Consider the following 18,145-nt stretch of genomic DNA (forward strand, 5'->3'; position numbering starts at 1 on the left):
GTTGTCTCAGAGATTTAACCTGTCAGTTTCCACTGTGAGGAACATAGTAAGGAAATGGAAGACCACAGGGACGGTTGTTGTTAAGCCCAGAAGTGGCAGGCCAAGAAAAATATCAGAAAGGCAGAGAAGAAGAATGGTGAGAACAGTCAAGGACAATCCACAGACCCCCTCCAAAGAGCTGCAGCATCATCTTGCTGCAGATGGTGTCACTGTGCATTGGTCAACAATACAGCACACTTTGCACAAGGAGAAGCTGTATGGGAGAGTGATGAGAAAGAAGCCGTTTCTGCAAGCACGCCACAAACAGAGTCGCCTGAGGTATGCAAAAGCACATTTGGACAAGCCAGCTTCATTTTGGAAGAATGTACTGTGGACTGATGAAACAAAGATTGAGTTGTTTGGTCATGCAAAAAGGTGTTATGCATGGCGTCCAAAAAAAGCAACATTCCAAGAAAAACAATTGCAACCCACTATAAAATTTGGTGGAGGTTCCATCATGCTTTGGGGCTGTGTGGCCAATGCCGGCACCGGGAATCTTGTTAAATTTGAGGGTCGCATGGATTCCACTCAGTATCAGCAGATTCTTGAGAATAATGTTCAAGAATCAGTGACGAAGTTGAAGTTACGCCGGGGATGGATATTTCAGCAAGACAATGATCCAAAACACCGCTCCAAATCGACTCAGGCATTCATGCAGAGGAACAATTACAATGTTCTGGAATGGCCATCCCAGTCCCCAGACCTGAATATCATTGAACATCTGGGATGATTTGAAGCGGGCTGTCCATGCTTGGCGACCATCAAACTTAACTGAACTTGAATTGTTTTGTAAAGAGGAATGGTCCAAAATACCTTCATCCAGGATCCAGGAACTGATTAAAAGCTACAGGAAGCAACTAGAGGCTGTTATCTTTGCAAAAAGAGGATCTACTAAATATTAATGTCACTTTTCTGTTGAGGTGCCCATACTTTGGCACCGGTCAAATTTTGGTTTAATGCATATTGCACATTTTCTGTTAGTACAATAAACCTCATTTCAATCCTGAAATATTACTGTGTCCATCAGTTATTAGATATATCAAACTGAAATGGCTGTTGCAAACACCAAAATATTTAGAACTAAAAATGATTAAGATTAATAGGGGTGCCCAAACTTTTTCATAGGACTGTACAACATAACTACATTATAAGGTTTTGCCTAAAATTGTGAACCAGCCAATTCAGTCAGGCATGTACAACTGATCCAACATAGTGTATAATGACCAGTAACCTTTATCTAACGTGTTACCGTTTTTTTCGCTATACAGGTGATGTGTAATGCATTGCTAGTATGCATACTGCCACCTGTAATTTCAGTAAATACAGTAACCAACAGTATTTCTTCGAGGTTAGCCATTACGGCGGTTCCAATGTGCCCCCTGCGCTGCAAGGCTTGCAGCTCTTCAATTTACCCTGGAGTGCTCACCCTATCTTTGAGTTTACTTCAACTGTTGTTTCCTGTTAATGTATTTTCCTCCCTACAACACTACTCTTTACTTTTTTATTGTTTCTGATTACGGTTACTTTTAGGCCCTGCCCAGCCCAACCCTTGAAAGCCTGACCATTAACCCCTGTCTTTAGATGCAAAATATTTAGCCCCTCCTTATGTGTAGTAATATCTCACACAATGTAAGGGATTCAACTCCCCTCAGAAGCGTCGTAAAATGTTTCACCAATATGAGACGTTAAACCCGATATTCTCTGCATTCTAGAATCCCCTTTCACTCTCATCTCATCCCCTAAGTATTTCCACTATTGCTATACCCTCATGGGCCATATTCCCATTCAGTCTAAGTAGGGGAGTTTTTCTCAGGACTTCTGTTCACCTCCACGTTGATAGCTCGATCATAGATCCTCAGGGGAAATACATCGTCCTCCAGTGCCAACTTTATGTTAATCATCTGTGTATTGTTAACTCCTATGCTCTTGCTAAATTCTGTGGTTCTATTTTCATGAGTTGTGTGCCTTGCTTGGACAATTAAATTTCTCTAAAATAATCTGGTGTGGGGGCTTCAATTTCACTGTTAATACCCTAGACCACTCTTCCCCGCCTACAGATAAGCTTTCCTCTGTTAAGAGTTGTGACATCTGCTGTGGCCTCTAAGTCTGCAGAGTCCACAGCGTTGAATTTCCCTTTAAGAAACTGTGCTTTAATTTATATCCTGGTCTTTATACTCCTCTCCATTTCTTACTTCCATGCTGGCTATTGGTTTCAACCTGGTTTTGGCTCCCATCCCTGTTGCTTCCTGTTTGCTGTTTGTGCTTTGCTGGCTCTGACCGTCGGACAGTGTACATGGAGTTCTCTTTGGATTACAACTCTGCTGAACTTACTCTCTCTGGCACATTGACTCTGGCCACATACCTCGACCTCTCCTTCCATCACTCCCTCCTTTACTTTGCTGCTATCTCCACTCTGTCATTAACTCTTCATATGATGAATTGCTTGTAATTCAGCTCTCTGGCTTTTGCTTGTGATTAATCAATTTGACGCACATTCCTCTGTGTTGTCAATTCTGGTCTGGGATTCTGACAAGTCCATCTCCACCACTAGGAGCTCTGGTGAAAACATCCTGAGACTGGCTTTGGCTCATAATGGGTGTGTAGAAGTTTAGTTACGGCTTCTCCGCTAGTGGTTGTTAGATTCAGTTCTGCTGCTTCTCTCTGTTCTGACTAATCTGAACCGTGTACCTGCATCTGAGCTCCTAACATCCTCTAAAGCTAAGGAAGAAATTCACTCTGCCCTACAGTCCTTCAATGTAGCAGATGTGTGTTGGGATTTTAATGGGAACAGGAGGGGTTAAATGTAATTTTCCCCTGCTCACCGCCATTATAGCAGGATCCATAAAATCCTCCTCTCCACTGCCATATTCTCTGAAATGACCTATGTCCAACAAATACCCATGCCTGGTCGGACCACGATCTGGTTCTGATTGATATTGCCTTCCAGTCCCTTCAAAAACGTGTTCCAGTTGGTGTTCAAATGAGTCCCTACTGACTCACTCTGGTATTTGGTGACGAATTAAAGACTTCCTTCACCAGTTCTTTTCCCTTAATAAAGCTTCGGGCACCAACCCAGCCGTTTATTGGGCAGTCCATAAGGCCACAGTTCCAAGCTCCCTTATAGCAGAATCCTCTCGCCTCAAAAGAGAAAGTTCCACCTGAAAGGTTCAAGCAGACCTGGAACACAAGCTACTAAAACTAGAAAACCACCAACCTGCTTTAACCTTCTCGCTATATAGCAAAATATATTAGGGATGCAACTATTAAACTACAACTCGACCCAGTCTTAATGCACCGAACTTAAAAGGCCATGTGCTGAACCCAAAATATCCTAATAAACTTGATAAGCTACTAGACTCCAAATTACGAGCTTGCCAGAGACTGAACACTATTAATCAACTACAGACATCAGGAGGAATTATGACCTCCAATCCCAACTCTATCTATGCTCAATTCCAGTGATTTTACCAAAACCTATATTCTGCCACCACCACGGCCTAATCTCCCGGAGATTGCCTTCTTGCTCTGCTCCCTCCACCTCCCTATTGTTTTCCTCCCCCAGTCAGCTAGACCGATATTCAAGGAGGAGCTGGAATCTGCCATTGATGCTCTTAAGAACGGCAAGGCTCTTGGTTCAGATGTTTTCTATTTCCTGTACTATAAAAAAAAAAAAAAATCAAAAATATCCTTTCACCTCACCTCCCCCAGATGTTCAGTCATGTCCTGCAGGGTGGCAAAATCCCTCAGGATATGCTTCATGCATCCATTATAGTTATTCCCAAACCTGGAAAAGACGATACTACCCCTGCCAACTATAGGACCATTTATCTTTTAAACTTAAATATAAAATTATTTTCCTCCTTCCTCACCACACATCTAAAAGGCTTCCTGCCATTCCTTATACATTCTGACCAAGTAGGGTTAATCCCAGGTAGACAGGACTCTGATAATGTTTGAATGGCAAGACAGATTGGTAATGGTAAATAGTCCCTTTTCATGAGGGATGTTGCTGTATAATGCAGCAACATCCAATGCAGCCAATCTATATGATGGTTTCCAAGATATTGTGAATAGTTTATTGATAAGGCTCACAAAGTCCTTGAGATAAGAGGCTAAATTGACCACAAATTGCTGCAAATGGATTTCAATGTATTGTGATAAGTTTTGTGTAATTGAGTTCATCCTTGAGATAAAAGGCCTGCCAGGGGGATTAAAGGCATCCTTTTGCATCTGTGGGAGATGACGGTACTGAGCAAGAATTGGGTTCTTTACCCAGAGGAATTCTCTCTTTTTTGAGGAGGATACCGGATAAAAGGATTCTTGTATTAGATGATTGTAATTCAGTCATTTAAAGGTGAGGTTTGTACGTAAATGAATATAGTATAATGTGTCCAACAGAATTCTATCTGCTTCCATTAGATAGGAGGTTCTATTTTGCAGAACTATTCCCCCCCCCCCCCGCCAAATTGTGATTATCTTTCAAAGATCAAATGGCTTTTACGTCATTATTAGAGATGAGCGAACACTGTTCGAATCAGCCGATCCGAACAGCACGCTCCCATAGAAATGAATGGAAACACCTGTGACGCTGACTTTGCCGGCATACGAGCGCTCCCCATAGAAATGAATGGGCTGCTTTTTTCACTACGAGCAGTCCCATTGAAGTGAATGGGATGTGCTGGCGTGTACGGCTAGCTCTGCTCATGCCAAGCCGTACACGCGGGCACTTCCCATTCACTTCAATGGGACTGCTCGTAGTGAAAAAAGCAGCCCATTCATTTCTATGGGGAGTGCTCGTATGCCGGCTCCCATAGAAATAAATGGAACTGCTTTATACGCCGTTTATTCTGAACGTGTTTTACGTTCAGAGTAAGCTGCCGTATACGTAGTGTGAATGCACCCTTATGTTGTGTCAGGTAAAACGTGGATCAGGATTTGAGGTTACAGTTTATTGGGATACATGTATCTCAAGTTACTTTCATTGTTTTATCTGAGTTAAGATTTATTTCATCAATGGGTAGTGGATGGTTTATATAAGTTATTGTGAAATGTCAGGTTAGAGTCAATTTACGAATATATAAATTTAAGTCAACTAATAGTTGTAGGTCATCTAATTTTTTTTCCGGATAATATGACAATCCTTTTGTCTACTGGGGTCAGTTTATGATCTGAAAGATTGAAAATCCTAGAATTTAGATCTTGTTGCATTTAGGGCTGGCACTGGGATGTTCGAGATCATATTTTGTCCTTCTTTATACCTCCTGTACAGCCCCTTTGTTTCCTAAAAAGGAAATAGTGGCTCCGAAATCTGGTTCTCTCGATCTCCTTTTTAGGCCCAAGGGATTGTAGTAGTCTTGTATCTTGGTATAATGTAGAGTTTCCCAAATGTGATAGGTAGCAGTTGGGGTGAGTATGGGTGGGGGAAGCCCTAAAAAGTTTAATCAGTAGTAGGCTGAGGATGAGCGATTTTCATTACCTTATGGATTTCGGTTAGAGACAGGGTGTGTTATATAGGGAGTCTTCAAGATGCCTTGTTGATGAGGAACTAATGGATATATTAGGTTAAGTTTCTGTATCAGCTCCATTGTGTCCATCTTTATTTAGGTTTGACTCACTGGGCTTATTTTTTGTTGTATTTTCTTTTATTAAAATCAGGCTTTTAGTGGTAGTACTGATTGAGAGAGGATTTACTATGTTCGTTGAGTTGCAAGGAGAAAGTGAACTAGATTCTAGTCCAAATTTGGTTGGCAGAAAGGACAAAAAAGATCTTTTGGGTACATCAAGGCAATAAGATATTCCAGTGCTTCTTGGTAGGTGTTCTGAAAAATATTAACTTTTACAATGAATGGTTTTAGGTGTGTCAGGAGAAGGATTCTGGGGTGTGCCCAGAAGGATTCAGGCAGTGTTAAAAGCCAAAAGGTGGATCTACAAAATACTAACAAAGTCATAAAAATGTAAATTTAGATTTTTAGGAGCAAAACAGTAACAAGAATCTGCATAACTAATCATATGCTAAATAGTTGTAAGTCAAATTTATGTGTGAGACAGCGAAGATGATTGTCTATAAAATGATGGTAGTGTCACGTTTGAAGCTGACGTGATGAAATATGGACCCTGAAAATTATAAAATCAAAACATTGTTACCCTTTTGCTCATCAGTGTATATTCAAAATTAACCAAATTTCTAAACAGTCTTTATAAAAAAAAAAAAAAAAAAAAAAATGATTTTGTTGTGGAAGAGTCTGTTTAACTCATTCATATAATTGGTTGTCCTGCTGCTTTTCAAATATATCCAACACCACACTGCTTTTAGCGGTGTCATCAATCTCTGCTCTCTCCCTCCCTTCTTTTAGTAATAGATATTGAAGCAATGGAAAAAGAAGATTGTATATGGCAGATCAGAATAGAGAAGTGGAGAAGAAGGAAGACATCAGAGTTTTCAGTTGAGGCAAACAATACAGAGCTAGTTCACACGGGGACATGGAGGCTGATTTTGACAGCTGATTTCGCCCCTAGTTCACACTTGAAAAAAGCCTAGCTGATTTTGGCACTGATTTTTCAGCGTCGCTTTTTTTGGATGCTGCATTGGAGGCTGTTTTTGACACTGTTTTTGATGCTGTTTTTGACGCTTTTTAGGTCGCTGTTTTTTTGAAGCTTTTTTTTTGCACTACAAAAAAGTACATGATAAAAAACCGCTAGCGGTTTCGGTCGCTGTTTTTGCCAAAACAGCTGCAAAAATAAGCGACCAAAAACCGCTAGCGCCCCATAGACTCCAATTCATTTTTTCAGGCGTTAAAAAGAAAGGTCATGTTGCTTCTTTTTCTGCTAGCAAAAAAAGCTAGCAATAAAAAAAAGCTAGCAGAAAAAAAAAACTAGCTGTTCACATAGGGCTCCATTGTAAAGGGACTGATTTTGAAGCGAAATCAGCTGTCAAAATCAGCCTCCATGTCCCCGTGTGAACAGCTAGTTTTTTATTTCTGCTAGCTTTTTTTTCTGCTAGCAGAAAAAGAAGCGACAAGACCTTTCTTCACTTCAGGCGTTTTCCGCCTGAAGAAAGCAATAGAAGAGAATGGGAGGCGAAAACAGCAAGCTTTTTTTCCGCGCGTTTTTTTGCAAAAATAAGCAACGCTTTTTTTGCAAAAACCGCATGGAAAAAAAACACTAGCTGTTTTTTCAGCCCATTCATTTTATGGGAGGGGAAAACAGCCTGGCTTTTTTTGGAAGCTGTTTTTACAAAAAAAAGCTCCAAAAAAAGCTTGGAAAGGTAAAAAAAAAAAAAGCTTAGGAAGCTTTTCTTTCCAGTGCCAAAATACACACGTCCGTGTGTGAACTATAGAGAGAAAATGGTAGCAGCCAGAGTAGAATCCAAAGGGAGTGGAAAAGATAATGCACATCCCAATATCTACGTCTGTCAGCACTAGGGAAAAAATTGTAAAGTAATGAAGCTGTAATGATACATGAGAGCTAAAGAAGACAGCAGCCATTCTAGATTTACAAAGCGAATATCTGGAATGTACTGTATGAGAAAAGACTTAGTGCAACTTAAGGCAATCATTAACATATTTAAAGATCATTTATCCATGCCTATAGACTATAACATGGTTTTTTTTTTATCCGCTGATAAATATCAAAGGTGCAAGCTAGGTGTACAAATTAAGAAATCCTTTGACTAGAGAATATACCGTATTGTGATTTACAAAGTTATTCCTTTTGTAATTTTTTTGTAGGAATTGTAAATAGATTGCAAAATAAACACTCTAATAAGTTTATATAAATATAAATGTATTATAAATTTGGTTACTGGATATTCACAAAAAAATATTTCTAAGGGAAGGCGACAGTGTAAAAAAGGAACTGTCCCTGCTCTCCAAATTAGGAAAATTGTTTCTTGGCATTTCTGTGCTACTTGAATAACAAAAGAGCCACACTAAAGCCTGGCAAAAGTAATTATTCACCCTGGCAGAGGGTCATAAAATTGTCTTAATCCAAATTTTGCTGTAGAATACTGAAAACAAAAAGGACACAAGACAAAGAAGAAAAATAAACCATTGAATTGATTTATCTTGGCACACAGTTACATGCCCCTGAAATTATGTTATCATATAAGACAAAGTGCCTTTATTGATGCCTACAGAAAGCTGTTCAGTGTTTTAAGCAATGCATTACATGTCATCATATTATGGTCAATGAGGTCCATCGAGCTTCACATGTACTGCTATATAGAGTGACAAAACATGTAGCATGCGTAAAATTTTACAAGTGACCATGCTTTTAACCCCTCTCATCCAGTCACTTGATGCCCACACACAGCATAATGCCTCCTTAGTGGTTTCCACATAGTATCATACCACCTTTGTCACCCAGACAGTATCCAGTATTCTGTGTGGACCCATACAGTATAATGTTTACTACATTGATTCCTACACAGTATAACATTCATCCAGTTCCCCCCACAAAGTATAATTCTACCCAAGCTGCCTCAGATTTTGAATGCAAACCAAATAAAAGTTCATTTATAGCAATTTTGAGCCACGTCTTGTCAAGATGATGCTGATCACTAGATGCCTGCATGTTACCATTGTCCCTGACTGCCAAGCCAGCGTGCCAGGGATCTGGCGAAATAAGGTCAGTAAAGTATTAAACAATTCCTGATGCATTTCATTTAGAAGGGCATAAATATGCCGATAGGACCTGGTGTCTGTAATAGTAAAGTTGCAGTGTGACGGTGAATGTAGGATTGCACCTTTAGTTACCTAATGTTATTTTGAAACCTAATAAGCCTTAGCCGTGAACTCGCTTTTCGTTGCCATGGTTACTGGTAGAAGAGAGAACTAGTTGATGGTGTGGTCTGCCTCCAGGGTTTCTTAGTCATAGCACATGGCCATCAAGAGCACAATGAAAGCTGCAGTACGTGGGTGATGTGTTAAGGACGACAAAACTTTATCATAACGGAAGTATATATAGAAGAGTACATAGCACATACGCTAGAACCTGACACCAGAAGAAAAACTTCTGTCACAGTGATCCAAGTGTGATCACGTATCTTCATTCACACAAGACAAAAATCTGCTTGAAAATAAAATATAGCAACTCCACAGAACATTCAAAGTACATCCATGGACATATTTTGTGCGCACCATTAGAAATGCAGATTATTCAAGCATTACTGTACAGTTCTGGAATCCAAGTCAAATTCAGCCTCTTAAAGAAACAGTTTTAGAAAACATTCCTAGGTTCAAGTTTCCATCTATAGCTGCAGCTATTCATTACTTGGAAAGTCAGTAGTTATCAAACTCACATTTTACAAAATTGCATAGTTTCTTGGGCTCAAATAAGACCTTTTAGCTTATCAAATAAGATTTACTTCAATTCTCTTCAATTTATTAGTTCTATGCATTGACTTTCACAGCCTTGTGCAGTCCTAGTATTTGGGCACTGTATGTAACAGTAAAGTGCTGTTATCTAGACATGTAAATAGATTTTTTTAAAAAAAACCTTCTATAATGGCTCTGTCTCAAACATGCAGGGACCATACTACCTGATCCCTGCTGTGTAAAAAAGCAGGGACAAGATGGCCTAGTTCCTGTGCGGCCACCATACCACTCCACATCAGACCAAGCAAAGATCACTCCGCGCAGAGAACTAAAAGTCTTCCTTATTTCTTCCTCTGTTCCTTAGCTGCTATGGATTCCTAGTATATTTTCCCCTCTCAGCATATGTGTGTCTGCTTCTGTAATATATCACTGTTTATTATCCTGTATCTGTATTACTATGCTGCTGTAACATACTGAAATTTCCCCACTGTGGGACTATTAAAGGATTATCTTAATAACTCAGAGCATATAAATCTATCCTTTGCTACGTGGAGGTGGGTTACTTTTATTCTTAGCAATGGAACAGTTAAGGCAGAGCCTTTCCACTACCATGGCAGCTGGGAGCCTTCTGAAGGTTCCCAGCCCTGCCATAGGCACTTTGCTATTAATCTCTCGCTATGGTAGGACTCAATAGCAATGTAGCGGTTTCACCATAGACTGCAATACTGTAAAATTACGGCCTATGATATCTGCAAACTAATGGGGGGGAGGGATTAAAAATAAATTCTAAAAGTTCCAAAGAGTTTTAAAAATATAAAAAAAATAAGAAAAATATTTATCCCCCTTTCCCTAGATCAGATATCAAAGAAATAAAACCTACATATTAGGTATACCCACACCCAAAACTATAAAATATTTATGAAATATAACATTTTTAATTCCACGTGGTGAATAAAATAATGGGAGAAATTTTTTTTTAAAATGCCCAAATTGTCTCACCTTCCAAAAAATAATAATAAAAAGAGCCATGACAGTACATACAGTCCTATGAAAAAGTTTGGGCACCCCTATTAATCTTAATCATTTTTAGTTCTAAATATTTTGGTGTTTATAACAGCCATTTCAGTTTGATATATCTAAGAACTGATGGACACAGTAATATTTCAGGATTGAAATGAGGTTTATTGTACTAACAGAAAATGTGCAATATGCATTAAACCAAAATTTGACCGGTGCAAAAGTATGGGCACCTCAACAGAAAAGTGACATTAATATTTAGTAGATCCTCCTTTTGCAAAGATAACAGCCTCTAGTCGCTTCCTGTAGCTTTTAATCAGTTCCTGGATCCTGGATAAAGGTATTTTGGACAAACAATTCAAGTTCAGTTAAGTTAGATGGTCGCCGAGCATGGACAGCCCGCTTCAAATCATCCCACAGATGTTCAATGATATTCAGGTCTGGGGACTGGGATGGCCATTCCAGAACATTGTAATTGTTCCTCTGCATGAATGCCTGAGGATTTGGAGCAGTGTTTTGGATCATTGTCTTGCTGAAATATCCATCCCCGGCGTAACTTCAACTTCGTCACTGATTCTTGAACATTATTCTCAAGAATCTGCTGATACTGAGTGGAATCCATGCGACTCTCAACTTTAACAAGATTCCCGATGCCGGCATTGGCCACACAGCCCCAAAGCATGATGGAACCTCCACCAAATTTTACAGTGGGTAGCATGTGTTTTTCTTGGAATGCTGTTTCTTTTTGGACGCCATGCATAACACCTTTTTTTATAACCAAACAACTCAATTTTTGTTTCCAAAATGAAGCTGCCTTGTCCAAATGTGCTTTTTCATACCTCAGGCAACTCTATTTGTGGCGTACGTGCAGAAACGGCTTCTTTCTCATCACTCTCCCATACAGCTTCTATTTGTGCAAAGTGCGCTGTATAGTTGACCGATGCACAGTGACACCATCTGCAGCAATATGATGCTGCAGCTCTTTGGAGGTGGTCTGTGGATTGTCCTTGACTGTTCTCACCATTCTTCTTCTCTGCCTTTCTGATATTTTTCTTGGCCTGCCACTTCTGGGCTTAACAAGAACTGTCCCTGTGGTCTTCCATTTCCTTACTATGTTCCTCACAGTGGAAACTGACAGGTTAAATCTCTGAGACAACTTTTTGTATCCTTCCCCTGAACAACTATGTTGAACAATCTTTGTTTTCAGATCATTTGAGAGTTGTTTTGAGTAGCCCATGATGCCACTCTTCAGAGGAGATTCAAATAGGAGATCAACTTGCAATTGGCCACCTTAAATACCTTTTCTTATGATTGGATACATCTGGCTATGAAGTTCAAAGCTCACTGAGGTTACAAAACCAATTTTGTGCTTTAGTAAGTCAGTAAAAAGTAGTTAGGGGAATTCAAATCAATAAAATGATAAGGGTGCCCATACTTTTGCACCGGTCAAATTTTGGTTTAATGCATATTGCACATTTTCTGTTAGTACAATAAACCTCATTTCAATCCTGAAATATTACTGTGTCCATCAGTTATTAGATATATCAAACTGAAATGGCTGTTGCAAACACCAAAATATTTAGAACAAAAAATGATTAAGATTAATAGGGGTGCCCAAACTTTTTCATAGGACTGTATCCTCCTAAACAATGTCAATAAAAACTGCATAAAAAGGTGTCTTACATAGCTCCGTTCACAGAAGCATAAGGGGTTTTAGAATATGATGATGCACAGAAATTAAACTCATTTAAAAAAAAAAAAAAAAAAAGGTATTAAAACATAATATTATTTATACACATTTGAGGATATCCAGCAGGTGTATAGATGCCAGATCATCCCACCACATATTGTGAGGCAGCTCTGTCCATATTCTCCCTGAATGTGCATTAAGTCAGGAGGAATACGGGTGGATAATAAACTGCTTCACAAAACTTGGTGGGAGAACAAAAATGTTTCCGGTGTGGGCTGAAATGATACCATAGCTATTTTAAAGGAGTGCCAACCATTATGGAAAAGATGTTAGAAATTCCTGGAAAACTGGAAACAAAAACTGCTTCCATACTGCTGTAGATGCTGTTAGCAAAATTAAAACAACACCTTTCTTATGTTTCAGAGCCCCAGGGATGCATAGAAAAAAAGAACTTTTATTCTTTATTCAAATTAGGATCTTGGAGCACAGGAGTAGTTTTCTTCTATTACTGAGTACTGCTGCATCATCAAGAAACACGCTCATCCTACATTCACTCCCCCCCTGGGCAGTGGGAGGATCAACTCACATTGGATCAACTCACACTGCCCAGGGGGTGAGCTGAATGCAGGATGGGCGTGTTTCTTGATGATGCAGCAGAGCTCAATAATAGAAGAAAACTTACCCTGTGCTTCAAGATCCTCATTTGAATAAAGAATAAAAGGGCTTTTTCTCCACATCTCTGGGGCTCTGCAACATAAAAAAAAGTTATTGTTTATATCCTGGTAACAGCATTTATAGCACTATGGGAGCATGTTAAAGAAACTGGAGCAGTGATAGGCTCCTTTTAAAATTGGGATTCTTGAAAAACTCCTTTAAAGCAGACCAACTCCTCTTGATAAAGGCAGTACTTGGCAATCATGCTGTGCATTAGGCATACAGGGGTTTTCCATGCTTTCTAAATAGCGGAAAGGTTAATGGATAGGTCATCAGTTACAGATTCTGACACCTATGATCCTGACTGATCAGCTGTTTGAAGGGGCTATATCGCTCATGTGAGGGCTGCGGTCTATTTAGTACTTGCCAAACACATTGCTGTAGATTTGTGCAACAGCTGTGCTTAGTATTGCAACTCAACCCACTACTTGAATGGAAATGAGCTGCGATCAGGCCATACAACCAATAAATCTGACGTCACATAGACTGTGAAGTGGAAGCATCGCTGCTGAGGTTTCAAACAGCTGATCCTCAGAGGTCCAGGGTCATCAAGGAGTTAAGGAAAGGTAATTAAAAAATGTCGAAAAACCCCTTTAAGGGGCAGTTCACACTTGCCCATGGTGTCCAGTTTGTGCATTCCATCGGGTTTCCGTCTTCAGCCCCGGTGAAACTGAAACCTAGCAGTCAGTTTTAAAACCCATTCTCCTGAACGTGTTTTAAAACCCATTACCGAACGTGTCCGCCGGCCTGCGGGGAAACCAATTTTTTTTTAGCCGGACACAAAGTCCTGCATGCCCGCGGACAGGCAGCAGGCAGTCAAGGGTGGTCACCTGTACAAACCCTTTCAACAGAATAGGTTTTAAAAGTGACTGCAGGGTTTCAGTTTCGCCGGGGCTGAAGACGGAAACCCGATGGAATGCACAAACTGGACACTGGGCGCAAGTGTGAACCACCCCTCAGGCTGAGGCTCCCACGTTGCGGAAAAGCAGCTTTTTTTGTTGCAGATTTTGCTGTGGCTTTTTGAGCCAAAGCCCGAGTGGTTTGAGCAGAAGTTAGAAGTATAAGAGCTTCCTCTATATTTCCCATTCCTTGTGTAGCCATTCTTGACTTTGGCTCAAAAATCTGCAACAAAAAAGTTGTGTTTCTGCAATGTGGGGCCTCAGCCTAATATTAATTTTCTGAAAGATTATTGTCTCTGGAATTTTACTACAGTGTAGATCAAAAGTATTGGCACCCCTGCAATTCTGTCAGTATTGGCACAGTTTGAAAAATCATGTGATGCTTCTCTAATTTGTGTAATTAACAGCACCTGTTACTTACCTGAGGCACCTAACAGGTGGTGGTAATAACTAAATCACACTTGCAGCCAGTTGAAATGGATTAAAGTTGACTCAACCTCTGTCCTGTGTCCTTGTGTGTACCACATTGAGCATGGAGAAAAGAAAGAAGACCAAAGAACTGTCTGAGGACTTGAGAAGCAAAATTGTGAGGAAGCATGAGCAATCTCAAGGCTACAAGTCCATCTCCAAAGACCTGAATGTTCCTGTGTCTACCGTGCGCAGTGTCATCAAGAAGTTTAAAGCCAATGGCACTGTGGCTAACCTCCCTAGATTTGGACGGAAAAGAAAAATTGACGAGAGATTTCAATGCAAGATTGTGCAGATGGTGGATAAAGAACTTCAACTAACATCCAAACAAGTTCAAGCTGCCCTGCAGTCCGAGGATAGAACAGTGTCAACCCGTACTATCTGTCAGCGTCTGAAAGAAAAGGGACTGTATGGTAGAATACCCAGGAAGACCCCACTTCTTACCCAGAGACATAAAAAATCCAGGCTGGAGTTTGCCAAAACGTACCTGAGAAAGCCAAAAATGTTTTGGAAGAATGTTCTCTGGTCAGATGAGACATAAGTAGAGCTTTTTGGGAAAACACATCAACATATTTCCATGCTAAAATTGATAAGATCCATCAGGAAATTACTGCCCAAGCCCCAGGTGGCATTGATCCCACCACCTACCATAGCAATGATCCCCTCACCAACCGCACTTCAGACTGTCCATTCTCATCTTTTGAACCTGTTACAGAAGAGGAAGTCTCCCACCTACTTTCTTCATCTCGCCCTACAACCTGCAGCAGTGACCCCTTCCCCTCACACCTTCTCCAATCTCTGTCGCCTGCTGTCACTACTTACCTTACTAAAATATTTAACCTCTCTCTCTCTTCTGGAATCTTCCCATCCTCCTTCAAGCATGCTGTTATAACCCCGCTATTGAAAAAACCCTCCCTGGACCCATCCTGTGATGCTAACTATCGACCTGTCTCTAACCTCCCCTTCATCTCTAAACTCTTGTAACGCCTGGTCTATTCTCGTTTAATCCGCTATCTCTCTGCTAACTCTCTGCTTGACCCCTTACAATCTGGCTTCTGCGCTCTGCACTCTACTGAAACGGCTCTCACAAAAGTCTCCAATGATCTCCTAATGGCTAAATTCAATGGCGACTTCTCTCTTCTTATTCTTCTGGACCTCTCTGCAGCTTTTGACACTTATTCTTCTGGACCTCTCTGCAGCTTCTGACACTGTTGACCATCAACTCCTCCTCACTATGCTCCACTCAGTTGGCCTCAATGACACTGCGCTCTCCTGGTTCTCCTCTTATCTCTCAGACCGCACCTTCAGTGTATCATTTGCGGGCTCTGTTTCCTCCCCTCTTTCCCTTGCTGTTGGGGTTCCTCAGGGCTCGGTCCTAGGCCCCCTCCTCTTTTCTCTCTACACAGCCCCCATTGGACAAACCATTGCCAGATTTGGCTTCAGGTACCATCTTTATGCTGATGACACCCAATTATACACATCTTCCCATGACATCACCCCTGCACTCATACAGAATACCAGCAACTGTCTCTCTGCTGTCTCAAATATCATGTCCTCACTCTATCTGAAACTAAATCTCTCCAAGACTGAACTACTACTGTTTCCACCATCTAATAGATCTGTCCCTGATATATCCATTGCAGTCTCAGGCCTTACTATAACTCCTAGGCAGCAGGCCCACTGCCTTGGGGTCATGTTTGACGCAGACCTTTCCTTCACCCCTCATGTTGAATCACTCGCACGTTCATGTCACCTCCACCTCAAAAACATCTCCAGAATACGCCCTTTCCTCACCAGAGATACACTAAAGACACTTATTGTCTCTCTGATTCATTCTCGTCTTGACTACTGTAACTCCTTACTAATCGGTCTTCCCCTCACTAAACTCTCCCCTCTACAATCTATTCTGAATGCAGCGGCCAGGCTCATCTATCAGGCTAGACGCTGCAGTGATGCCTCTGGTCTGTGCCAGTCGTTACATTGGCTGCCTATTCAATATAGAATAAAATATAAAGTTATTACTCTCATCCACAAGGCTCTCTATAATGCTGCACCTCCATACATTTCCTCCCTCACCTCTGTCTACCGCCCAACCCGTGCTCTCTGCTCACTCAATGACCTAACACTTACATCCTGTATTATCAGAACCTCCCACGCTCGTGTACAAGACTTCTCCCGAGTTGCAACACTTCTCTGGAATGCTCTACCCCGGACAATCAGATTAACTCCCAATTTCTACAGTTTCAAACGCAAACTAAAGACGCATCTTTTCAGACAAGCCTATCACAATGTCTAATGTAAACCCTTAACCCTCCTCTGTCCCTGCTCCCACATTACCCCACATGATATGATGTCATCTCAGGATAACTTTATAGGTCCAAGCTCCATCCACATGTTACAGGACACGACTGGTGACGGCTCATAAAGTCTTATGTTTGTGTAATGACAGTCACCTCTATTACAAAAGTGTCTGACCTCTGCATAAGTAATACCGCCCCTGCTACCTCTTGTGTCACCCCCTCTACCTCATAGATTGTAAGCTCTTGCGAGCAGGGCCCTCAGTCCCATTGTGTGAAATGATTTTCTTTGTAATGTATCTGTCTGTATTTGAACCCTACAAATTGTACAGCGTTGCGGAATATGTTGGCGCTATATAAATAAAATGTATTATTATTATTATATTAACATAGAGTTTACAGGGAAAAAAAAAGTCCTTCAAAGAAAAGAACACGGTCCCTACAGTCAAAAATGGCGGAGGTTCCCTGATGTTTTGGGGTTGCTTTGCTGCCTCTGGCACTGGACTGCTTGACCGTGTGCATGGCATTATGAAGTTTGAAGACTACCAACAAATTTTGCAGTGTGAGAAAGCTGGGTCTCCCTCAGAGGTCATGGGTCTTTCAGCAGGACAATGACCCAAAACACACTTCAAAAAGCACTAGAAAATGGTTTGAGAGAAAGCACTGGAGACTTCTAAAGTGGCCAGCAATGAGTCCAGACCTGAATCCAATAGAACATCTGTGGAGAGATCTCAAAATGGCAGTTTGGAGAAGGCCCCCTTCAAATCTCAGGGACCTAGAGCAGTTTGCCAAAGAAGAATGGTCTAAAATTCCAGCCGAGCATTGTAAGAAACTCATTGATGGTTACCGGAAGCCGTTGTTCGCAGTTATTTTGTCTAAAGGTTGTGCTGCCAAGTATTAGGCTGAGGGTGCCAATACTTTTGTCCGGCCCATTTTTGGAGTTTTGTGTAAAATGATCAATGATTTGACTTTTTTTTTTCATTCTCTTTTGTGTTTTTTCATTGCAAGCAAAATAAATGAAGATATTAATACCAAAGAGTTTGTGATTGCAATCATTTTCTGGAAGAGCATGAGTATTATCTGACAGAATTGCAGGGGTGCCAATACTTTTGGCCAACACTGTACATCTGCTTTTTAAAGGAGTTTTCCAAGATATTTTCAGCATTTGATTTGCAGAGCATAGAGATGAAACACACAGATCTGTAGCTTCTGAACTGAATCACTGCAGCTTAACTTTCATTCAAGTGAATGGGAGCTGCAGTAATCTAATCTAATCATAAACACAGGGAATGGAGCTGTTTGCTACCTGCTCCATTCTCTGTCTACTAGCTGCTGAGAACAGCCTTTTGATAAGGGTACAGAGTGTCGGACCCCCACTGTCTTAATTTTGAGGTCATCAATATTTTTATCCCGGTAACCCATTTAAACAATGCTAACGCTACACAATGCTCCACATACGCTTACAGTGCATCACAACATGCAGCCCATAATTAGAAAAGAGTATCTAATTACCAGTAAAACACAAATATATTTCGAGATGAGAGTTTAAAAATAAAATGCATTGTCAAAATGCATTATTGTGTTCTATTTCACATAGACAAAAGGCCCATCTCCTTCACAGTATACTGAGCACATAAAATACAGCAGTAGGGCAGAAAATAATCAAAGAAAATATCCTCCCATCCCCTCCACCCCAATTGAGAAGTA

The 18,145-nt window shown here is 40.7% G+C and overlaps 1 protein-coding gene across 3 annotated transcripts in view; it reads right to left on the reverse strand.

The window, feature by feature from the left end:
* ANKRD6 (ankyrin repeat domain 6) overlaps positions 1 to 18,145 on the reverse strand; it is a 132,846-nt gene that overhangs the window by 94,644 nt on the left and 20,057 nt on the right. The window lies entirely within an intron of this gene.

Source organism: Leptodactylus fuscus, chromosome 3 (assembly GCF_031893055.1).
Source record: "Leptodactylus fuscus isolate aLepFus1 chromosome 3, aLepFus1.hap2, whole genome shotgun sequence".
Classification (NCBI taxonomy): domain Eukaryota; kingdom Metazoa; phylum Chordata; class Amphibia; order Anura; family Leptodactylidae; genus Leptodactylus; species Leptodactylus fuscus.